This window comes from Rattus norvegicus, chromosome 2 (assembly GCF_036323735.1).
Source record: "Rattus norvegicus strain BN/NHsdMcwi chromosome 2, GRCr8, whole genome shotgun sequence".
Taxonomy (NCBI): Eukaryota; Metazoa; Chordata; class Mammalia; order Rodentia; family Muridae; genus Rattus; species Rattus norvegicus.
The window spans coordinates 9,458,119-9,484,611 of NC_086020.1; the positions used below are offsets into that span (position 1 = coordinate 9,458,119).

The 26,493-nt window shown below is 37.8% G+C and overlaps 1 protein-coding gene and 1 pseudogene across 21 annotated transcripts in view; both read left to right on the forward strand.

The window, feature by feature from the left end:
* Positions 1 to 26,493, forward strand: part of Arb2a (ARB2 cotranscriptional regulator A) — a 464,298-nt gene that overhangs the window by 168,425 nt on the left and 269,380 nt on the right. The window lies entirely within an intron of this gene.
* LOC134485567 (mRNA turnover protein 4 homolog) overlaps positions 1 to 26,493 on the forward strand; it is a 70,303-nt pseudogene continuing 43,810 nt past the window's right edge.

A 26,493-nucleotide genomic window follows, 5' to 3' on the forward strand; every position in this document is an offset into this window, starting at 1 on the left:
AAGAGTAAAAGTCCCTCTTTTGTTTCTTTGGTTTTCTTAGGATTTCATTTCATTTCAATTACTTTATTGCTTTTGGAAGCTGTTGATTGTTTTAGTTTTTAGCAAACATTCATTTTTCTTAGTTACCTGTCTCCCTGAATGGGATTTTTTTTTATTTAAGTTACAAAACCTATCACTTATTTCAGTGTGACATTTTATTGACTCTCTAATGCTGATGCTGTTGTCTTTTGTGTCATTTGCTGTTCTAAGGAACAATTTCTAAAGTCTTAATATGATGCATGCAAAAGGAAGAAACCTTTTTAATACACTTCTCCAGCACATATAAAGACCTAATGAGAAGGTGACACTTTGCAGCAGATGATGTGTGTGACCACCTATCCAGCCACAGTGTATAAGGCACATCAAACCTCAGCACACAGCTCAGCCCAGAGCACCCTGAGGCAGTGTAATGCGTGAGCTGTTACAGTCCTTACACATTTGTAAGGTTTATAGTAATACACGAACATTTTTGCAGTTTGGCATCTTCTTTTACGATACACTTTTAAAATGTGTATTTTGTTTGCTAGAATTTAACAGTATAGTATGAAAAAGTGCCCCTAGAGAGGGAAGATAGTCATTTCATATGTTCTTTAACTTTCAAGAGTTCAGTATGCTTAAACTTAAAAAATTAATATTTTGTGTTTATGGAGAAGGTTAGACATGAAACAAGGTTCATGGCTAGCCCAGGTTGGCCGGGAACTTGCCATGTAGTCTCGGCTTCACTTAAACTTGATTGAGTGTAGTTCTCATCTTTCTCTGCTGACATTAAGTAGGAGTTACCAGACCTGGCTCCAACCTGGAGAGTATCAGTAACATTTCAGAATATTTGATTTGACTCATGTCTACATTTATCCTTAATTAAAGATTATTAAATACTTCATACTATATTTGAAGGAAATGCAATGATTATTGGTTTTAGTTCTTTATCTTCTTTTAAGTCATGACAGTCTTTGCTGTTGTAGAAATTGAATTTTAATACCAGTGACCAGAGTCATGTATAACTTCTCAAGACACTCGAAACAGTGTCCTGACCAAGAATACACAGAATATATTGAAGAGTCCCTCTTCCATTGCTTTGCATTTTCTCTTGCCACCATTGCTAGGTGCTGCCCTCCCTAACCCTTGCTGTATTTGTATGTATATGATTTCTTTATTTTCTTCATCTCTCCATCTCAGGAGATACTGTATTGATTACTAAGACTTGGTCTCTGTTGGTCTTTTACTTTTCGTTTGTTTTCTACTTTTTATATACTAGCTATTTTTACTTCTTTTTTATCTTATTATTTATTTATTTGTGGAGGAAGTGTAATATGAAGTTCTCATATTAAAATATTCATCAACAAAATATAGGTTATTATTAAAATATAACATATTTTCTTAACAGTGTTTTTCTTTTCTTTTTTATTCTTTTTTTTGATATTTTATGTATTTATATTTCTTTTTTATTGGATTTTTTAAAATTTACATTTAAAATGTTATTCCCTTTCCCTATCCCATCCTCCACTCCTTCTACTATAAGGGTATTCCCCTCCCCAACCATCCCCCTTCTGTCCCCCGCTCCCATATTCCCTTACACTGGGAGGTCCAGCCTTGGTAGGACCAAGGGCTTCTCCTCCCATTGGTGCCCAACAAGGACATCCTCTGCTACATATACAGCTGGAGCCATGGGTCTGTCCATGTGTACTTTTTGGGTAGTGGTTTAGTCCCTGGGAGCTCTGGTTGGTTGGTATTGTTGTTCTTATGGGGTTGCAAACCCTTTCAGCTCCTTCAATCCTTTCTCTTAACTCCTCTAATGGGGACCCTGTTCTCAGTTCAAGGGTTTGCTGTTAGCATTTGCCTCTGTATTTGATATTCTCTGGCTGTGCCTCTCAGGAGACAGCCATATCAGGCTCCTGTCAGCATGAACTTCTTAACTTCATCAATATTGTCTAGTTTTGGTGGCTGTATATAAAATCACCCAAGATTGTGCATAATACTGTGTTTATAATGAAAGACCCCAACAAAATTCTGAATAGTAAGGCTTTATTTTGTAATGGGAAAGAGATGTCTCGGGATGTCTAGTGCATCCATGCATAGATAAAATTGAGCTATTCCAGATATCACTTGTTTCTTCTATATATCTATGAATATTATCAATATCACTAGTTTTAAAATCAGAGTGTGATGTATGAGGAGGAGAAATTAACTATTATGTATAGTTTTCTTAATCATTTACTTATGTTTAGGAATTCTCCTCTGTTCTTTTGAAAGTTTCATACTATATGTTTTGATCATATTCTCCAACCCTGAACTCTTCCCAGATATACCTATCCAACCTTATGTCCCTTGTTTGTAATAACCTATCAGGACCAATTTTTGCTGCCCAAATATTCCTGGATGTGTGGTCTTCCAGTAGACTATGGCTGACTTACTGGTGTGTACACTCTTAAATAAAACTATGTCTCCTTTCCCAGCAGCTAATGATTACCAGTAGCTCCATAGCTAGGGGTAAAATTTCCTGCACAAATCCCATTAACATAATGGGATTTGGTCTGGCTTGGTCTTGCATTAGTTTTGTTCAAGACCTCGTATCTGTACAAACTTGGGTTCTTCACCCAGTAGTGGTGCTAGGTGTGGGTTTCACCCTATGGAGTAGGTCTGAAGTCAAACTGTCAACTGGTTAGTTACAGTACATGACTGATGCACTGGTTACTGTTTACGATCACAGAGCTAGTAACTGGAAGTAACCACTATGGACTCCTTGTTCCCATACATCTATACAGCATTATCCTGCCCAGAGAAAGCAAAGTATGGAGCTGAAATATGAAAATTAAACCATATGTGGTAAAAGTGTGACACGGTATAGTCACATCTGATGATGATAAAGATTGATTTTTTTAAGAAATTACATTTATATTTTATAATTTATTTATATTTTAATTGTATGTATATGGTGCCTGTGTGTCATATATATGTACACATGTATACACAGTGCCCCAGTGACCATAAGAGGACATTAGAGCCTCTCAAAATGTAGTCATATATGGTTGTTAGCCACCATGTAGGTGCTGGAAACTGAACCCAGGTCCTCTTAATAACAAGTACTTTAACCTCAGTAATTTCTTCACTTTCTCTCTCTCTCTCTCTCTCTCTCTCTCTCTCTCTCTCTCTGTGTGTGTGTGTGTGTGTGTGTGTATGCATGTGTGTGTATGTGTATGCTTGTGGGTATATATATGCCACATCATTAATGTAGAAGCCAGAGGACAGCTTTGAACAAAAGGGTCTCTTCTACCAAGGAGTCTTGGGAATTAAACTCAGGTTTTTAGGCTTGCCAGCCAGTTGCTTTGCCCACTGAACCAGCACACCAGCCTTAAACAGAGACTTCTGACCAGCTATAAAGAATAGAGACATGTGGTTTTGCTTAATTGGATAATTAATATTGATTCAGACCTATTGATAAGGAGACTGTGATCACAATAATATGAATTATATGAGGACCAAAAACTTAAATCTGTTTCACAGTGTGCTGTCCACTGAGCCTAGAAGAGGTCCATCATAATGTACATGTGTACAGTAGAGTCTTCTGAGTGAATTTTAAATAGGATGATGCTGCCATTAATTAAAATCCCAAAGTATACATATCTGCTTAAAATAAAAATCACCTATACTGTTAAAGTATATGTCTTGCTTTATCTGTATGGTTGCATTTTAATTAAAACAAATGAACAAAACCTATATTACTAGTTTCCTATCCAGTCCAGTGTCCAAGATCAGGTTCTAGCAATTAACGTAATTTTCATTAATTAATATCATTAGTATGTTAAGATTTATTTTTGGTGGATTTATGCATTATTAATTGAATATATAAAATAGTATCCTGTTTTAGGTTTTTAGCCATATTGTCAGTGCTAAAATTATGGGTGGAAGTGGAAATATTTCATCCTTAGCTAAAGTTATTTCTGTTTCATAATTCTGCTCACACTGACCATAATGATGTTTGCTTTACACATTCACTCTGCTGGATACGCACTCTTGTACTTTGTCAAATCTGTAACTTTGTTTGATTTCTTTCCCTTAATCTTGATTTTACCCAGATGAAATAAATAACTGGTGCTTACCAAAACTTATGAAAATAATTACAAGTAGTTAGCTTTTTCATATTTCATCATTTGCTATTTAGAGATAGCTCTTGCATTTTTGTCTCATAATTTTATTATTATTATTGTTACCTTTCATCTTATTGGTCTACATCGATCTCCCTGTTATCCTTTAAATCTTTGAGTATGTTTTATACCTTTTTCCATTGTATTTCAATCCTTAACAAGAGGCAAATAGAACATTTTATCAGTAGTGCAAATTACATTCAGAGAGAATCAAGAAACAATTTAAAACCCACTTACTAGAAGTTGATGCCCAAAAAGAGAGCAGACCAAGAAGACTAGAACCTGCTCTAGAGATAACTAGATAAACATGTCTTCAACATAGAGGTGAAGATTATTTGTTGGTCAGTGATATTTTCATAATGAAGATCTGTTCATGGAACTTATAGAATAATGGTAGAATACAGACAGACAAAGGTAGACTTGATGGCTGGTCACCAGACATAGGGTTGGGATGACTTGGCTGTTCTTCCTACAGTGAGACCAAGTAGTAGACTGTGCTGATGGCAGGTAAAGGTTATAGCAAGGACACATTATGTGAAAATTTTAAGAACAGGAGACAGGTTCTAAATTTGGAAATAAGGTCGAAAGCTACATGACCGTAGAAGAAAAAGCCCAGAAGTGAAGGAGATGTGTAGTCTGTGGAGAGGCTGCCATTGCATGCTGAAGATACTCAAATGTGTGGACTGACTACTTGCTGGCCTCCATCTGGAACTCCATTTCTTATCATGCATGATCTTTGCTGTAGTCTAGTTGTCTGGATGATTTTTTAAAGACTATTTGAATTTTTCTTTTTTTCATTTGAATTTTTGCATCTATTAAGAAAGCACCAATTCTGAACAAACTTGGTCTTTCTTAAAAGAATGTAATTTTGATATTTTGAATTGGGCATATTGAGAGTGTTACTGTGGGCTGACAAATGTCACACTATCTTGCTGTTGTCACTGTAGGCATATCAGTGTGGAATTTTAGCAACAAAATGAAGTTTATATAAAGTCAGAACAACCATTAACACTTGGAACCACCTTATTTTCCTCATAGATAATGAGTCTTACTTATGCAAAACTCTTGGGTACATAAGGACTCCAGATTTTGGAGGTTTTCTGATTTTGGAACTTTTGTTTAGACTCATAATATTAAGTGAATATTAAGTGAAATAAATTTCAAATATTTTGGGGGTAGTAAGTAACTAGCTTATGTACTCAAATATTTTCATTTTCTTCTTCTCTGTTTTCTAATAAATAGCCAATTTTTTCAAGTTTTTGTAAATACCTAGTATAGGTAGACAAGCTAAATTAGCACACATGTCTAATGAAGTGCATGGCACACATGGCAGTGAAGTGATTTTACTTACTCAGTGTGAGTATGTGTGACTAAAGAGTACTTTATGTGGTACCTGTCTGATGCACGGGGAGCAGCATAAAGGATCAAAGGACTTATTATTTCATATAGCAACTCCTGTAACTATGAACTAATGTACTTGCTGTACTATACTGTGGACTATTAAGGGGATTGATTTGGTCTCGGCAATAAACGTTGTCAGATATGCCTGGCAGGAAAACCAGCTTAATATGCTTTGTAATAAGACGGAATTTGTTTGTTCTTGAAACATCTGCCAACTCAGTTCAAGAGTGAAGACAGAAAATGTCATCAATTCTGTGGTAATTCTATAAATTTAGTTTCTCTCTGAGCAACACATATCAAGACATACAAAATTCCCAGTGTTAACCACCACTGGTTATAGTACTTTGTAAAATGATGAAACAAAAACATTTTATTTTTATATAATGTGTTAATTAATTCATTATGAATTTTAATATTTCGGCTGATAAAATTTAACAAGCATCTTGCCAACAGATCATTTTAAAGCATCTGTTTTTTAATGTGTTGGGTCGAGAACTGAGTTAAATAGCTAAATATGTACATATTCATTTTAAAAAACAAAGTTCCACTCCCACAACTACAGACACCCAGTTCATTCCTCGGAGCACCAGTGACTGCTGCTGTCCACATTGGATTAGCATTGCTTAGAAGTGAGCACTGCATCTTTAGCTTTCTTTAGCGCCAAACCCTTAGGAAGATGACCACAAAAAGGAGCATGCTTTGCCTGATAGCTGTAATCATCAGTGTAAAATCACTTCTATATGTGTACATGCACATGTGCGTGCATGCACACACATGCGCATGCAACCTATTTCCTCTATGTGTTACCTATATGTTTTCCGGGCTGACTATTTTTGGTCTTTGATGACCAATAGATAATATATGTAACACAGCTAAGGAAAGAAGAGTGCATAGCTCAGTAGTGATAGCACATGCCTGTAATCCCAGCACTCAGGAGGCAGAGGATCCTGTAAGTTCAGCGCCAGCCTGATCTACGAAGAGAGTTCAAGCACAGCAAAGTTACACAAAGAAACCCTGTTTTCAAAAAAAAAAAACAAGAGAAAGAGAGACCATGAATTTGAAAAAAGAACTAGATGGAGGATTTGGAGGAAGAAAAAGGAACAAAGAAATAATGCAATTATAATCTTAAAAAAATAAAGGAAATAATTCCAAATGGCCTATATAGTTTTACACACATGTATAAACTTAAATTTTTTTCTTGAGAGTTTCACACATGTGTACCATTAAATATGATCATAGACATGCCATAGCTCCCCTTTGGTGCTCTGTCTTTTTCTCTTATGATAATATACTAAATCCATAACTGAATGTTTCTCCATCGGCCAACAACTGTCAAGTACCAGTAGCTTGTCAGTAAAGGGTGAAGACTGGAGAGCACCTTCCTCAGAGATGCTGAGCTCGGGATGGCTTCGTTTCAGATGGCTCTTGTGCCAGTGAGCACAGATGCTGTGAGCTCCATGCATGTCTTAGAAGACCCCATCTCTCAGCACTCTCTTCATCCTGTGGCTCTTACAGTCTTTCTTGCAGGGGTGGATGCTGATGCTGATGACACATTTAAGTCTGAGTATCCAGCTCTTCTTCTTTGCACCTTGATCAGGTATGAGTCTCTGCCTCCACTGCTTTCCTCTACTAGAAGTTACTCTGACTACAGCTGATCTCAGCCCTGGTTGATGGGTATAAGCATAAATATTTAGAGGACAATTTGAGAGCATAACCATTCAGTACAGTAATAACGTAGAGGAACCTACTTAGTTGTTTATAGTCGGATTCTTTGTGTCCTCCAGCCCAATTTGTATTGTCAGACCATTGTCTCTTCTGAACATTGATGCAAAATACTCAATAAAATACTCACAGACCAAATTCAAGAATACATCGAAACCATCATTCACCACAATCATATAGGCTTCATCCCAGGGATGCAGGGATGGTTCAACATATATATAACCAAAGTAACCCACCATATAAACAAATTAAAAGCAAAAATAAAAAAAAAATCACACCATCATCTAATTAGACGCTGAAAAGCCTTTGACAAAATCCAACACACCTTTATGTTAAAAATAAATATTGTTTTAAAAATGAAATCTGCAATACTGTGTGCTATCAAGTACCGTATGCCCACACTTCATTTTCCTCTCTCCCTATGCTGTTCCCTCCCTACGCTGTTCCCTCCCTACCCTGTTCCCTCCCTACGCTGTTCCCTCCATACCCTGTTCCCTTGGCAGAACTCTGGCAGAGCTCTTTCCCTTTGTCATCTTTAAACTTAAAGGCTTGTGTTTTATGTATATGAACTATAATTTCTATTAGTATTAGGGTTTGGATATGAAGTCTCTTCTCTCAAAAGGCTTATGTGTTAGGTTGATATCAACTTGAAGCGTAATTTTGGGAGGTTTTTCAGGAGACTTGTGGAGCTGTGACCTACCTTGAGGGAGCAAGTAACTAAGGATTGACTTGAGGTTGACTTGCTTCTGGCTTCTGCACGTCTCCTTTCTTTTGCTTTCCTATGCCATGTGCTCCGTTACCATGGGATTCTGTCCAAGCACACAGGACTAGATGAACATAGGCTGAATCTTTTGAAACAGGAGCTCAAATAAAGATTTTTCTACTTTAAGTTATTCTCAAAAGTACTGGTTAAGGCATTGTACCATTAAACTAATATAAATGTTCATAATTAATAGAATTAAAATTATGGAAATTTTTAATAATTTAAAAATATTAAATAGAAAACTCATTGGATATGACATAAATAATACATTTCTATGATAAGTAACTTCACTTTCTAAAGCAAAAGACAGAGCAACAACTCTTTTTAAAAATACCTTTAATGTATTGGAGATTGAACACAGTTAAATTCTTTTATTTATTTTTTTATTTACTCTCTTGTAATATGTTCTCTTCATTGATAAATAAATTGACAAATTGGCCTGAAATAGGGAAACAGTTATGAAAGGACTGTTTTTTATTTTGTTGTTTATGTTTGAGATTATAATTTAATTACAACATTTCTTCCTTCCTTTTTCTCCTGCTAAATCCAAATCCTTCCATCTACCTCTCTCCACTCTCCTTAAAATTCATGACTTCTTTTTCAGTAACCATTACTGCCTGGATATATGTATTTGTAAATGCATATATATTCCTAAATATAACCTGTTCTGTCGTGTAATATTATCTGAATATATTTTCCAGGGCTGTGTGTGTGTCACTGGACAAACAATTGCTGTAAGAACACTTCTGTCTTCCCCAGTGTTACTCCGCTGCCTCTGTTTCTTTTAGGGTTCATAGGCTTTTCCTATTTAGTTTGTCATGTTCATTGATGTCATCCTTGTTCTTTTCATGTTTGGGTGATAATGTTGGTTAGATTTTAAAGGTGGAGTTTCTGCTATTACTAGGAGACATAATCTCACATCAAACTTCCTGATCTCCTGGTTCTTCCAGACCCTTTTCACAATGTTCCTTGAGTCTTAGGTAAAGGAATATTTGGGAAATGTATCCAATGGGGCTGGGATCCACAATTCCGCATTTTGATTGGTTATTTTCTTTTTTTTTTTTTTATTAACTTGAGTATTTCTTATATACATTTCGAGTGTTATTCCCTTTCCCGGTTTCCCGGCAAACATCCCCCTCCCCCCTCCCCTTCCTTATGGGTGTTCCCCTCCCAACCCTCCCCCCATTGCCGCCCTCCCCCCATAGACTAGTTCACTGGGGGTTCAGTCTTAGCAGGACCCAGGGCTTCCCCTTCCACTGGTGCTCTTACTAGGATATTCATTGCTACCTATGGGGTCAGAGTTATTTTCTATAGTGGTCTCCATCTTTTGCAAAGAGAAGCTTCCTTGAAGGTGATGCTGAAGACTATACATATCTGTGGGTATGAGGACAGATGTTCATGTGTTGTTACTAGGAGTTATGTTGGCTTAGTAAATTCATGTTGTAGATTCTCTCCTGCTAACCATGATCTCATTATCACAGAATACATTATAGCATGTATACACATAGTACATTAGCACTGAAAACAAATACATGAGTATTTGTTTCAGTTTTTAGTGCTAGGCATTGTATCCCTTGTGTTGCGCAGGTCTCAATTACATTCAGTTAGGAAACTGTTGGTTTCTGACAGGTATATAGGCCACTGCTGCACAGGAAGGACGGTTTTCAGAACTTTTTTCAGATGTATTGTTTTCATTGGTGTTATATCAAAAGTTGATAAGACATAGTTGCTTCATATAATCTAAGTCGCATCTTATACTCAGGAGAATCTGCCTTTCTGTTTTGTGCTTTAAATGGATCTTATAGCCATAAAGGACATTGTAACAATGAATTTTTCATTTGACAAAGATTATTTCACTGAATTAAGCAAATTATGCAAATGTTGACATTTTCTTATACAAAATTTAAGATGAATCCACTATTATTAATAGTAATGTTGTCAGAAAAATTTTAATAATTAAAAATCATCTGAAACATACTAGAAAAATACATGTTTCTTTAAATTCCCAGTTTAGAACCTTAGATTCCATTCTTAGGAATAAAGACTATTGTTTGATTTCCGTAGACTGTCAGGGGTGCTTTTTGTCTGTATTTTCCAGAGAATAATTTCCACTTACACAGATCCGAGTATTCATACTTAATCTGTTTCACAGAGAAAGATGACATTCGATTAAAACATTTCTATGTAAAAACTGGTTCAAGTGCATAAGTACTATTCCTCCAGACAGCCATGGCAGAGCTCAGTATGCAATACATACATGGATTTGGGAGCTAAGAGTAAACGACAGTTAATTTTAATTCTTTTTTTTACATGTCTTGCCCCATATGCAATAGTGAAGATTTTATACATGAATGTAATCAAGACCCGGCCTTCATGAATGCTAAGCCACCAAGCAGTTTTATCTTTTATTGCATTTTTTACTATTTATTAATGTACCAAACACAGGTAAAAGACAATGTCTTAGCATCGTAGTTAAATAATTCTGATTTCATAAATCTTAGAAAGCTTCTGGTGTCTCTGGAGCACACTTTGAGAGCCTGTGGCCTATATTCCTTCTCCGGATTTGAACATAGAAATGATGACAACAAAAACCACTCATGAGACTGAAATAATTAATTTCTTTATTAAATAAAACAATTAAAATTGATTAAAACATATTTTGGTATATTATAAAATACAGTATCATATTCATCATGTAAACTGAAAAGATCACAAGTTGTCCAGAGAAACTGAACAGAGAACAAGTCATCTACAGTGTGAAGTGAACATAGTTTAAGAATGAAGAACTGGCTTCTTTTTTTTAATTTTTTTTATCTTTATTAACTTGAGTATTTCTTATTTACATTTCGATTGTTATTCCCTTTCCCGGTTTCTGGGCTGACATCCCCCTAACCCCTCCCCCTCCCCTTATTTGTGGGTGTTCCCCTTCCCATCCTCCCCCCATTACTGCCCTCCCCACAACAATCACATTCACTGGGGGTTCAGTCTAGGCAGGACCCAGGGCTTCCCCTTCCACTGGTGCTCTTACTAGGATATTCATTGCTACCTATGAGGTCAGAGTCCAGGGTCAGTCCATGTATAGTCTTTGGGTAGTGGCTTAGTCCCTGGAAGCTCTGGTTGCTTGGCATTGTTGTACATATGGGGTCTCGAGCCCCTTCAAGCTCTTCCAGTTCTTTCTCTGATTCCTTCAACGGGGGTCCTGTTCTCAGTTCGGTGGTTTGCTGCTGGCATTCGCTTCTGTATTTGCTGTATTCTGGCTGTGTCTCTCAGGAGCGATCTACATCCGGCTCCTGTCTGCCTGCAGTTCTTTGCTTCATCCATCTTGTCTAATTGGGTGGCTGTATATGTATGGGCCACATGTGGGGCAGGCTCTGAATGGGTGTTCCTTTTGTGTCTGTTTTAAACTTTGCCTCCCTATTCCCTGCCAAGGGTTTTCTTGTTCCCCTTTTAAAGAAGGAGTGAGGCATTCCCATTTTGGTCATCCTTCTTGAGTTTCATGTGTTCTGTGCATCTAGGGTAATTCAAGCTTTTGGGCTAATAGCCACTTATCAATGAGTGCATGTGTGTTTTTCTGTGATTGGGTTACCTCACTCAGGATGATATTTTCCAGTTCCCTCCATTTGCCTATGAATTTCATAAAGTCATTGTTTTTGATAGCTGAGTAATATTCCACTGTGTAGATATACCGCATTTTCTGTATCCATTCCTCTGTTGAAGGGCATCTGGGTTCTTTGCAGCTACTGGCTATTATAAATAAGGCTCCTATGAACATAGTGGAGCATGTGTCTTTGTTATATGTTGGGGCATCTTTTCGATATAGCCCAAGAGATGTATAGCTGCATCCTTAGGTAGTTCAATGTCCAATTTTCTGAGGAATGTCCAGACTGATTTCCAGAATGGTTTACCAGTCTGCAATCCCACCAACAATGGAGGAGTGTTCCTCTTTCTCCACATGCTCCCCAGCATTTGCTGTCACCTGAGTTTTTGATCTTAGCCATTCTCACTGGTGTGAGGTGAAATCTCAGGGTTGTTCTGATTTGCATTTCCCTTATGACTAAAGATGTTGAACAATTCTTTAGGTGTTTCTCAGCCATTCGGCATTCCTCAGCTGCAAATTCTTTGTTTAGCTCTGAACTCCATTTTTTAATAGGGTTATTTGTCTCCCTGCGGTCTAACTTCTTGTGTTCTTTGTATATTTTGTATATAAGGCCTCTATCTGTTATAGGATTGGTAAAGATCTTTTCCCAATCTGTTGGTTGCCGTTTCGTCCTAACAACAGTGTCTTTTGCCTTACAGAAGCTTTGTAATTTTATGATATCCCATTTGCCAATTCTTGATCTTAGAGCGTAAGCCATTGGTGTTTTGTTCAGGAAATTTTCTCCAGTGCCCATGTGTTCCAGATGCTTCCTCACTTTTTCTTCTATTAGTTTGAGTGTATCTGGTTGATGTGGAGGTCCTTGATCCACTTGGACTTAAACGTTGTACAGGGTGATAAGCATGGATAGATCTTCATTCTTCTACATGTTGACCTTCAGTTGAACCAGCACCATTTTGCTGAAAATGCTATCTTTTTTCCACTGGATGGTTTTGGCTCCTTTGTCAAAAATCAAGTGACCATAGGTGTGTGGGTTCATTTCTGGGTCTTCAATTCTATTCCATTGGTCTATCTGTCTGTCTCTGTTCCAATACCATGCAGTTTTTATCACTATTTCTCTGTAATACTGCTTGAGTTCAGGGATAGTGATTCCCCCTGAAGTCCTTTTACTGTTGAGGATAGTTTTAGCTATCCTGGGTTTTTTGTTATTCCAGATGAATTTGCAAATTGTTCTGTCTAACTCTTTGAAGAATTGGATTGGTATTTTGATGGGGATTGCAAGGAATCTGTAGATCGCTTTTGGTAAAATGGCCATTTTTACTATGTTGATCCTGCGAATACATGAGCATGGGAGATCTTTCTTTCTTCGGAGATTTTCTTCAATTTCTTTTTTCAGAGGCTTGTAGTTCTTATTGTAGAGATCTTTTACTTGCTTGGTTAAAGTCACACCGAGGTCTTTTATATTATTTGGGACTATTATGAAGGGTATCTTTTCCCTAATTTCTTTCTCGGCTTGTTTCTCTTTTGTGTAGAGGAAGGCTACTGATTTATTTGAGTTAATTTTATACACAGCCACTTTGCTGTAGTTGTTTATCAGCTATATTAGTTCTCTGGTGGAACTTTTGGGATCACTTAAATATACTATCTTCTCATCTGCAAATAGTGATATTTTGACTTCTTCTTTTTGAATCTGTATCCCCTTGATCTCCTTTTGTTGTCTGATTGCTCTGGCTAGAATTTCAAGAACTACATTGAATAAGTAGGGAGAGAGTGGGCAGCCTTGTCTAGTCCCTGATTTTAGTGGGATTGCTTCAAATTTCTCTCCATTTAGTTCAATGATACTGACTGGTTTGCTGTATATGGCTTATACTAAGTTCAGGCATGGGCCTTGAATTCCTATTCTTTCCAGGACTTTTATTATGAAGGGGTGTTGAATTTTGTCAAATACTTTCTCAGCAGCTAATGAAATGATTATGTGGTTTTTATCTCAGTTTGTTTATATAATGGATCACGTTGATGGTTTTCCATATATTAAACCATCCCTGCATGCCTGGGATGAAGCCTACTCGATCATGTTGTATGATTGTTTTGATGTGCTTTTGGATTCGGTTTGCCAGAATTTTATTGAGTATTTTTGCATCGATATTCATAAGGGAAATTGGTCTGAAGTTCTCTTTCTTTGTTGGGTCTTTGTGTGTTTAGGTATAAGAGTAATTGTGGCTTCATAGAAGGAATTCGGTAGTGCTCCATCTATTTCAATTTTGTGGAATTGTTTGGATAGTATTGGTATGAGGTCTTCTATAAAGGTCTGATAGAATTCTTCACTAAACCCGTCTGGACCTGGGCTCTTTTTGGGTGGGAGACCTTTAATGACTGCTTCTATTTCCTTAGGAGTTATGGGGTTGTTTAACTGGTTTATCTGTTCCTGATTTAACTTCGGTCCCTGGTATCTGTCTAGGAAGTTGTCCATTTCCTCCAGATTTTCAAGTTTTGTTGAATATACGCTTTTGTAGTAGGATCTGATTATTTTTTGAATTTCCTCTGATTCTGTAGTTATGTCTCCCTTTTCATTTCTGATTTTGTTAATCTGGACACACTCTGTGTCCTCTCGTTAGTCTGGCCAAGGGTTTATCTATCTTGTTGATTTTCTCAAAGAATCAACTTTTGATTCTTTTGATTCTTTCTATGGTCCTTTTTGTTTCTACTTGGTTGATTTCAATTCTGAGTTTGATTATTTCCTGCCTTCTACTCCTCCTGGGTGTATTTGCTTCTTTTTGTTCTAGAGCTTTTAGATGTGCTGTCAAGCTGGTGACATATGCTCTCTCCTGTTCCTTTCTGCAGGCACTCAGAGCTATGAGTTTTCCTCTTAGCACAGCTTTCATTGTGTCCCATAAGTTTGGGTATGTTGTACCTTCATTTTCATTAAATTCTAAGTAGTCTTTAATGTCTTTATTTCTTCTTTGATCATTGAGTAGAGCATTGTTCAACTTCCAAGTCCATTTGGTTCATGACTTCTCTTAGTCTGTCTACGTCTCTGTTTAATTTCTGTTTCCATGACCTGTCCATTGATGACAGTGTGGTTTTGAAATCCCCTACTATAATCTTGTGAGGTGCAATGTGTGTTTTGAGCTTTAGTAAGGTTTCTTTTATGTATGTAGTTGTGCTTGTATTTGGAGCATAGATATTTAGGATTGAGAGTTCATCTTGATGGATTTTTCCTTTGATGAATATGAAGGGTCCTTCCTTTTCTTTTTTGATGACCTTTAGTTGAAAATTCATTTTATTTGATATTAGAATGGCTACTCCAGCTTGCTTCTTCTCACCATTTGCCTGGAAAGTTGTTTTCCAGCCTTTTACTCTGAGGTAATATCTGTCTTTGTCTCTGAGGTGTGTTTCCTGTAGGCAGCCGAATTTATAGTCCTCATTGCGTATCCAGTTTGTTAATCTATGTCTTTTTATTGGGTAGTTGAGACCATTGATGTTGAGAGATATTAAGGAATAGTGATTATTGCTTCCTGTTATATTCATATTTGGATGTGAGGTTATGTTTGTGTGCTTTTCTTCTCTTTGTTTTGTTTCCAAGATGTTTAGTTTCTTGCTTTTTCTAGGGTGTAGCTTGCCTCCTTATGTTGACTTTATCATTTATTATCCTTTGAAGCGCTGGATTTGTAGAAAGATATTGTGTAAATTTGGTTTTGTCATGGAATATCTTGGTTTCTCCATCTATGTTAATTGAGAGTTTTGCAGGATACAGTAACCTGGGATGGCATTTGTGTTCTCTTTGGGTCTGTATGACATCTGTCCAGGATCTTCTGGCTTTCATAGTCTGTGACGAAAATCTGGTGTGATTCTGATAGGTCTGCTTTTATATGTTACTTGACCTTTTCCCTTACTGCTTTTAATATTCTTTCTTTATTTTGTGCATTTGGTGTTTTGACTATTATGTGACAAGAGGAGTTACTTTTCTGGTCTAATCTGTAGGCTTCTTGTATGTTTATGGGCATCTCTTTTTTTAGGTTAGGGAAGTTTTCTTCTATGATTTTGTTGAAGATATTTACTGGTCCTTTGATCTAGGAGTCTTCACTCTCTTCTATACCTATTATCCTTAGGTTTGATCTTCTCATTGAGTCCTGGATTTCCTGTATGTTTTGGATCAGTAGCTTTTTCCCTTTTACATTATCTTTGATAGTTGTGTTGATACTTTCTATGGAATCTTCTGCTCCTGAGATTCTCTCTTCTTTCTCTTGTATTCTGTTGGTGATGCTTGTATCTACTTCTCCTTGTCTCTTCTTTTGGTTTTCTATATCCAGGGTTGTTTCCCTGTGTTCTTTCTTGATTGCTTCTATTTCCATTTTTAATTCCTTCAGCTGTTTGATTGTGTTTTCCTGGAAGTCTTTCAGGGATTTTTGTGATTCCTCTCTATAGGCTTCTACTTGTTTATTTATGTTTTCCTGCGTTTCTTTAAGGGAGTTCTTCATGTCTTTCTTGAAGTCCTCCAGCATCATGATCAAATATGATTTTAAATCTAGATCTTGCTTTTCTGGTGTGTGGATATTCAGTGTTTGCTTTGGTGGGAGAATTGGGCTTTGATGATGCCATGTAGTCTTGGTTTCTGTTGCTTGGGTTCCTGGGCTTGCCTTTTGCTATCAGATTGTCTCTGGTGTTACTTTGCTCTGCTATTTCATACAATGGCTAGACTGTCCTATAGGCCTGTGTGTCAGGAGTGCTGTAGACTTGTTTTCCTGTTTTCTTTCAGCCAGTTATTGGAACAGAGTGTTCTGCTTTCGCGCGTGTAGTTTTTCCTGTCTACTGGTCTTCAGCTGTTCCTGTGGGCCTGTGTCCTGAGTCTACCAGGCAGGTCACTTGGAGCAGAAAAGTTGGTCTTACCTGTGGTCCTGAGGCTCAAGTTGCTTTGGGGCCTGATTTTGAGCTCTCCATGAGGGCGGCAACCAGGAAGGCCTGCGCTGCCTTTTCTGGGAGTCGCTGTGCACTGGGGTCCCAGATGGTGCTAGGCGTTTTCCTCTGGAGTCAGGAATGTGGGCAGAGTGTAGTTTCTTCTGGCTTCCCAGGCATGGCTGCAGAGAACTGTTGACTGTGTCCCAGGAACTGGCTTCTTGACTCACTTGCCTCAATCCGGTTTGATCCTAGGCTCAGGAGCTCTCAGCTTTAGACTCTTCTCCTTGCTTCCCTCCTTAGTTCCGTCCTTCATTGAAGCTAAGATACCATTCTCCAGCGACCAAACCAGCAGAAGGCAGCCATGGAGACACACATGCCAGTTGTGGCTACATTCCTTATCCCTGTCATTGTCGTACACATGTAACTTCTTTTTTTCTAAATGGCCAGATTATCACCCGTTTCCCAGATGTCATCTAAAGTACTAATCTGTTTTATTGGTCCTTTTCTGGTTTTAAGTTTGTTTTATCTGCAGTCCTTAAAAGATCCAGGTATGATGGTACCCACCAGCAATCCCTGTGATCAAATGTCCAATCAGCCTTAAATGATGTGGTACCAGACTAGTGAGAAACCCTATCTAATAAAAAATGGGGGGGGGGGATGCTGCCTGAGGAAATACTTCTGGGTTCTTGGCTCTACAAATATATGAGTATGTATACACATATATGGATGCACACATGAAATGCACCTATCCTTTTACACATATATGCATATATAGATATATGTGAGAATGAGTAAATGCCTCTTTCATGGTTAGCAAAGCAGTTGTAGGTATAATATCCACATCTCTGCAAAATACAATGGCCAGTTCATAGGTTTTATTTGTGTGACCCTGAGGGGTAAATCACATTGCAGAACAAGTCCCATACCCAAGTGAACTTGGGCAAGACAAATTGTACTTCTTGGGTTGAAAGAACTTGAAGTTGCGTGGGTAGGGAGGTGAGAGTGGATTTGGGATAAGTTGGAGGCGAGATGAATATCCTAAAATATATTGTTTGAGGTATTCAATTAAAATATTAGTTTAAAACATTTGCAGTAAAAAATGTTACATCATAATATTTTATGTATGATTAAGAAGAGTAACATGATTTTTTTCTATTCTAAACATTTGCCGTGAAACATTTTCTTTTCATAGTGAAACAAACCACTGAACCCACGTTGTTTACTGTCTTATGTAGTGGGTGTTTAGAAAGAACATTTTTACAAGAAGGGCTCTACCAGTTCAGTTGCCAGAAGACTTCTAAAGTTAGTGTTTTCAACCTTCTAAAATGATTTCCTTCCTGTGTACATGTAGATAAGGAAACTGAGATTAAGTCACAGAACTTGCTGGAAGTTGCTTAAACCTACAAGTTCATTTGAAACACAAGGCCTAACACAATCAAATTTAGAATCTAAGAGGAAGAATAAAAATACGAAATTCTTGATCAATATACATGGGCTGTGATGTTAGCTATATCGACTGTTCTCCTCCTTCCTTTTATTGGAATTTCACAAAGTTGACTGAGAAGCCCCTCAGGAACCCTTGCACAGTCTACACAGCTAAGAGTGTAATGAGGAACAAAGCCATTGTGTGCATGCATGGCTCTTTGTCAATTCAAGATTGCTTGGATTTTAGGAATTTTACACAATCCTGGAATCCTCTATTAGATTTTAATAAAGTCTAAAAGTTTGGGATGCATTTTTAAGAAGTGGAAAAATTATACATTACTTTTTTACTATTTTAATAGTAATTAAACCGTAGTGACTTTTAACTGAAACTGCCATAGAGGGATGGAATATTGTATATCCTTTTCTCTCCATTTTACCCTGTATTTAAATTCACACACTGAATAAATGCTATGTGACTCCCATTTGATAAACAGTGAGCCTCAATGTTTACTTATCTACCATTTTAGTCTATTTTCTTGTACTTGCCAAACCAGCCCATCAGCAATCTTGGATTCTTTATAGTGCCTAATAGAATACTGCTGAGAGGATACCTAGATGCTTATTTTACAAAATAATCAGCTTGTGATTCTAATAAAGAAAACTTTACCCCCCACTCAAATGTCCATTTTTATAAGTCTTCAACTTACAACTTGCCTTTTTGTATTTTCAGTGTATCTGAAGTACCTTCTAATGTGGTAAGGTTTTGTTCTCAGGTGCATTCTGCTAGTATTGTTTTGTTGACTTTGTACCATGCCCCAAGTCTAGATATTACAAACAGGAGAGAGGGAGGAGGGGGGAAGGAGACAGAGACTCAGAGAGAGACACACAGGGATAGATGCAGAGAGAGAGAGAGAGAGAGAGACAGAGATGACAGACAGCAAAGAGTGGACAATAAAATAATTTCTACTCAAGACGTGAAATTATCCAGGATATGCTATAAAGAGATCCTGTGTGTATGGAAATCAAATTAATATATCCTATTTAGTGTCGATTATGACATTGTGTATTTCAATTGTGTTAAATGCCACTTAGAAACAATTGTGTTAGACATTTATAAGGTATTAAGCAGCCAAAGAACAGACATAGATGGGGAGGCCTCTCAACAAACTGTGCTTGTTGAGCAGCACAGCTACGATGTGAGCTCATCTGGTAGCTGGGTCACTTGTAGGTCACAAGAGTTTCTATCTGTTTGATATTGATGATTACTTTCTCATCTGGTAGCACAAAAAGTATATTCCAGCACTAGTCAGTAAGGTTGAAGCCTCTTGTTGGACACAGGCTCAGTTTCTCCATGTTCGATGATGTAGGTAAATTGGGTCTTCAGACATTATGTCCTTACAATCAGAGGGTGAAGATTAGACAGTAACTTTGACAACAACCTCTAATGTTTTGGAATTTAGAGGAGTCTGAGCAACCCCTTTAACTAACAACTCAGCAAGAGGTAATCGAGTGCTACAACTGGAGATTTAACTTGGTGAAATAAGATATCTAGTTGGGGCGTGTCTCTACCTTCGTGTGGTGAGTCTATTTCCATTCCTATTATATAGAGTGTAATCTTCTACAGTAATAGGTTTTCATATTGTTTGTGGAAAGGCCTTTAATATTATTTGTGCCTTTCCATATTTCTTTATTCTGGCCCTCCAATTTAATTTTCCCATTCTAGTTTCCCCTTTAACTCTTTATAGTATTAAATTTATTTTCGTTCTTTAGAAGATAACCATTCTGCCCATGCCCCTTGCCTCCTTACTAATTATCAATCTAACGGTTAATCTGATTGAAACATGCATATCTAAATCTTCAAAAGTAACATTAACATGTAAGAGAAAACATGAACCATTTTGTCTTCTGGGGTCTGGATTACCTCAGTATGATTGGTTTTTTTTTTTTTTTTTTTTTTTTGGTTCTTTTTTTCGGAGCTGGGGACCGAACCCAGGGCCTTGTGCTTCCTAGGCAAGTGCTCTACCACTGAGCTAAATCCCCAGCCCAGTATGATTGTTTTTAACTCCATCCATTTACATGAAAATCCCATGATTTCATTTTCTTATCAGTGGAGTGATACTACATTGTATAAATGGACATCTAGGCTGTTTCAAGTTTCTGACTTTTATTTTTTTTCTTAGTCTACTTTAATTATTATATAATGATATAAATTAGTCATTAAAGTTTGATAAACTTTAATATATACACATATTCATAACCAGAATAACAACTGGGATTATGTTTCCTTACTTTACGCATCCTTATTTTATTTTGCTTAATGGATATTTTTAATTTACATTCAAATGTTATCATCTTTCCCATTTCTCTTCCATAAACCCAATATCCTATTCCCCTCTCCCTTTTTCTATGAAGGTCTTCTCCCTCTCCAGCAACCCACCCCTTTATGACTCCCCGCCCTGACATTTACCTGAATTGGTGGCGTTTGGGGAGTCCAGCATTGGCAGGACCAAGGGATTCTCCTCCCATTGCTGGCCAACAAGGCCATCCCCTGCTACATATGCAGCTGTAGCCATGGGTCTGTCCATGTGTACTCTTTGGGTAGTGGTTTAGTCCCTGGGGGTTCTGTTTGGTTGGTATTGTTGCTCTTATGGGGTTGCAAGCCCCTTCAACCCCTTCAGTCCTTTCTCTAGATCCTCCAATGGGGACCTCTTCTCAGTTCAATGGTTGTCTGCTGGCATTCGCCTTTATTTGTCGTGCTCTGGCAGAGCCTCTCAGGAGACAGCTATATCAGGCTACTGTCAGCATGCACTTCTTGGCATCAGCAATATTGTCTGGGTTTGGAGGCTGTATGTATATGGGCTGGATTCCATAGTTAGAGCAGGCTCTTAAAGGCCATTCCTTCAGTCTCTGCTCCAAACTTTGTCTTCATATCTCCCCCTATGAATATTTTTGTTCCTCCTTTTAAGAAGGATTGAAACATCTGTACTTTTGTCATTCTTGTTGAGCTTCATGTTGTCTGTGGATTGTATCTTGGGTAATTTGAGCTTTTGTGATAATATCCACTTATAAGTGAGTGAAAACCATGTCTGTTTGTTTGTTTGTTTGTTTTGTGACTGGGTTACCTCACTCAGGATGATATTTTCTAGTTCCATCCATTTGCCTATGAATTTCATAGAGTCATTATTTTTGATAGCTGAGTAATACTCCATTGTGTAGATGTACCATATTTTCTGTATCCATTCCTCTGTTAAAGGACATCTGGGTTGTTTCCAGCTTCTGGCTATTACAAATAAAACTGCTATGAACATAGTGGGGGATGTGTCTTTTTTATATGTTGGGGCATCTTTTGGGTATATGCACAAGAGAGGCATAGCTGGATCCTCAGATAGTACTATGTCCAATTTTCTGAGGAACATCCAGACTGATTTCCAAAGTGGTTGTACCAGCTTACAACCTACCAACAGTGGAGGAGTGTTCCTCTTCCACATCCTCTCCAGCATTTGGTGTCACTGGAGTTTTTGCTCTTGGCCATTCTCACTGGTGTGAGGTGGAATCTCAGGGTTGTTTTGATTTGCATTTCCCTGATGACTAAGCATGTTGAACATTTCTTTAGGCAGTTCTCAGCCATTTGATATTCCTCATCTGAGAATTCTTTGGTCAGCTCTGTACGCCAATTTTAATAGGGTTATTTGATTCTCTGGAGTCTAACTTCTTTAGTTCTTTGTATATATTGGATATTAGCTATACATTGGATGTGGGTTGGTAAAGACGTTTTCTGAATATGTTAGTTGCCATTGTGACCTAACCACAGTGTCCTTTGCCTTACAGAAGCTTTGTAGTTTTATGAGGTCCCAGTTGTCGATTCTTGATCTTAGAGCATAAGCCATTGGTGTTTTGTTCAGGAAATTTTCTCCATTGTCCATGTATTTGAGATTCTTCCCCACTTTTTCTTCTATTAGTTTGAGGGTATCTGGTTTTATATGAAGGTCCTTGATCTACTTGGACTTAAGCTTTCTATAGAGCGATAAGAATGAATTGATTTGCATTCTTTTTTTTTAATGAGGCAAATTTCTTTATTAATGACCTGGAGAAAATACTCTGACATTGTTACTGACAGTCAACCGGTACCTAGAACTTATTTTAAAATTATAATCACTGTGACAACATAAATATCGCATTCAGAAAATGAGCAAAAGATGGGAATCTATATTTTAACATTGAAGATATACACATAACAAATGTAAACATAAGCTCAAAATCTTTTAGTTATCAAAGAATTTGAATTAAAATGAATAGTATTACACACCTCCCAGAAGACTTAAACAACACTTATGACTTATGACTTACCAAGTGTTAAATCAGGTGGTAAGAAACTGGCTCATTTGTATGCTATGGCTATCAGTACCAAACATTTTGGACATTCTGGAAACAATTGGCAGTTTCTTTAAATATTTTGTTATTCAGGGTTTTTTTTTTCTCCATCTTTATTAACTTGGGTATTTCTTATTTACATTTAGATTATTATTCCCTTTCCAGGTTTCCAGGCCAATATCCACCAACCCCTCTCCCTCCCCTTCTTTATGGGTGTTGCCCTCCCCATCTTCCCCCCATTACCGCCCTCCCCCCAACAATCACATTCACTGAGGGTTCAGTCTTGGCAGGACCAAGGGCTTCCCCTTCCACTGGTGCCCTTACTAGGCTATTTATTGCTACCTATGCGGTTGGAGCCCAGGCTTAGTCCATGTATAGTCTTTGGGTAGTGGCTTTGTCCCTGGAAGCTCTGGTTGCTTGGCATTGTTGTTCATATGGGGTCTCGAGCCCCTTCAACCTCTTCCAGTCCTTTCTATGATTCCTTCAACGGGGGTCCCGTTCTCAGTTCAGTGGTTTAATGATGGCATTCGCCTATGTATTTGTTGTATTCTGGCTGTGTCTCTCAGGAGAGATCTACATCCAGTTCCTGTCAGCCTGCACTTCTTTGCTTCATCCATCTTATCTAATTGGGTGGCTGTATATGTGTGGGCCACATGTGGGGCAGGCTCTGAATGGGTATTCCTTCTGCCTCTGTTCTAAACTTTGCCTCCCTATTCCCTGCCAAGGGTTTTCTTGTTCCCCTTTTAAAGAAGGAGTGAAGCATTCCCATTTTGGCCATCCTTCTTGAGTTTCATGTGTTCTGTGCATCTGAAATTCAAGCATTTGGGCTAATAGCCACTTATCAATGAGTGTATACCATGTGTGTTTTTCTGTGATTGGGTTACCTCACTCAGGATGATATTTTCCAGTTCTATCCTTTTGCCTATGAATTTCATAAAGTCATTGTTTTTGATAGCTGAATAGTATTCATTCTTCTACATACTGACCTCCCGTTGAACCAGCATCATTTTTTGAAAATGCTATCTTTTTTTCACTGGATGGTTTTCACTCCATTGTCAAACATCAAGTGACCATAAGTGTATGGGTTCATTTCTGGGTCTTCAATTCTGTTCCACTGATCTACCTGCCTGTCTCTGTACCAATACAATACACTTTCTATCACTATTGTTCTGTAGTACAGCTTGAGGTTAAGCATGGTGATTTCCCCCAGAACTTCTTTTATCTTGAGGATAGCTATCCTGTGGCTTTTGTTAGTCCAGATGAATTTGCAAATTGCTCTTTGTAATTCTATTAAGAATTAAGTTGGAATTTCAATGGGGATTACATTGAATCTATAGATTGCTTTTGGCAAAATGGACATTTTTACTATATTAATCCTGCCAATCCCTGAACATGGGAGGTCTCTCCATCTTCTGAGATCTTCAATCTTTTTCTTCAGAGACTTGAAGTTCTTATACAGATCTTTAACTTGCTTCGTTAGAGTCACACTGAGATATTTTATGTTATTTGAGACTATTGTGATGGGTGTCATTTCCCTTATTTTTTTTTCCGCCTGTTTATCCTTTGAGTCAAGGAAGGCTATTGATTTGTTTGAGTTAATTTTATATCCAGCCACTTTGCTGAAATTGTTTATCAAACTTATCAGTTGTCTGGTGAACTTTTGGGGTCACTTAATTATACTATCATATCATCTGCAAATAGTGATATTTTGACTTCTCACTTTCCAATTTGTATTCCTTTGTCCTCCTTTTGTTGCCTAATTGGGGTGGCTAGCCCATCCAGTTCTATGAATAGATAGGGGGAGAGTAGTTAGCCTGGTCCCTGATTTTAGTGGGATTGATTCAAGGTTTTCTCCATTTAGTTTGATTTTGGTTACTGGTTTGCTGTACATTGCTTTTACTATATTGTTTAGGTATAGGCCTTGAATTCCTGATGTCTCCAATACTTATAACATGAAAGGGTGTTTTACTTTGTCAAGTGCTTTTTCAGCATCTAGTGAGATGGTCATGTGACTTTCTTTGACTTTGTTTATATAGTGGATTACGTTGATGGATTTCTGTATATTGAATCATTCCTTCCTCACTAAAAGGAAACATACTTGATCGTGATGAGTGATCATTTTGATGTGTTCTTGGATTCGGTTTATGAGAATTTTATTGAATATTTTTCCATCAATATTCATAAGGAAAATTGGTATGAAATTTTCTTTATTTGCTGTATCTTTTTGGGGTTTACTTATCATCATAACTGTGGCTTCATAGAATTAACTTGTTAGTCTTCCCTCTGTTTCTATTTTTGAAGTAATTTGAGAAGTATTGGTATTAGGTCTTCATCGAAGGTCTGATTAAACTCTGCAATAAAGCTAACTGGCCTTGGGTGTTTTTGGTTGAGAGTCTTAATGACTAATTCTGTTTCCTTAGCAGAGAACCAAATAGCCCTATTAAAAAATGGGGTACAGAGCTGAGCAATGAATTCTCAACTGAGAAATCTTGAATGGTGGAGAATTACTTAAAGAAATGTTCTATATCCTTTGTCATCAGGGAAATACATATGAAAACTTACCTGAGATTGTGCCTCACTCCAATCAAAATAGCTAAAATAAAAAATTCAGGTGACAGCCCTTGATGATTCAGAGAAAGAGGAACACTCCTCTCTTGCTGCAAGCTGGTAAAACCACTTTGGAAATTAATCTGGTGGTTTCTCAGAAAATTGGAAAGAGTTTTTCCAAGCTATACCACTTCTGGGCATACACCCAAAAAAATGCTCCAACATATAGCAAGGACACATGCTCTACTTTGTTCATAGCAGCCTTATTTGTAATAGCCAGAAACTGGAAACAATCCAGATGTCTCTAAGCAGAACAGATACAGAAAATGTGGTACATTTACACAAAGGGAGTACTACTCAGCGATTAAAATCAATGACTACATAAAATTTGCTGCAATTGTATGGAATTAGAAACTATCATCCTGAGTGAGGTAACCCAGACACAAAAGAACACACATGGTACCTGTTCATTGATAAGTGGATTTTAGCCAACAAAAATCTCAGAACACCCACTTTACAAGCCCTAAACCATATAGAGGTTTAGAAGACTGAAGACCAAAGTGTGGATGCTTCAATCCTACATAGAAGGGGGAACAAATAATCATAGGAGGTAGGGGGATCTGAGAAAGAGAGAGGAGGAGGAGAGAAAAGGGGAGGACAGGATTGGGTATTGGAAGGGACAGGAGAGAAGTACAGAGGGTCAGGATATTGAATAAAAATATGTAGCAATTCGGGATGTGGAACTGGGGTTAGTGATTACAAAGTCCCAGACTCCAGGGAAGCAAGTGTCTTTTAGGACTCAAGGGAAATGATTTTAGCTGAAATACTCAATAAATAGGAGATGCATCCTGTATAGACTACCTCCAGTAGATAGGCAAGGCCCCCAGTTGAGGAATGGAACCACCCAGGCATCTCAACATTTTTATTACAGAAATGTTCCTGTCCAAAGGAAAAACAGGGACAAAAAAAATAGAGCAAAGACTAAGGGAGGCCATCTAGAGACTCCCCCACCTAGAGATCCCATCTGGAGACAGCAAATCCCCACACTGTTGCTGATGCCAAGAAGTACTTGTTCACATGATCCTGGTACAGCTGTTCCCCAAAGTTCTACCAGCATTTGACCAATATAGGTGCAGATACAGTCAACCGTCAGACTGAGCATGGGGACTCCAATGCTAGGGGAAGGACTGAAGGAGCTGAAGGGGATTGCAGCCTCATACAAAGAACAATATCAACTAACTGGACCACCTAGAGCTCCCAGGGACTAAACCACCAACCAAAGAGTACACATGGAGGGAACCTTGGCTCCAGATACATGTTTAGCAGAGGACGGACTTGGCATCAGTGGGAGGGGAGGCCCTTGGGGGGCTTGATGCCAGTATAAGGGTATGCTAGAGTGGGAGACAGGAGTGAGTGAGTGGGTGGAGGAGCACCCTCATAGAGGTAAAGGGGAAGGTGGGGATGAGGTATGCAATGGGAGGGTCTGTGGAGGCATAACCCGGAATAGGGATATCATTTGAAATATAAATGAAGAAAATAATTAATAGAAAATTTTTCTGCACTAATTCATTTTACTGCATGTGTTGTTTGGC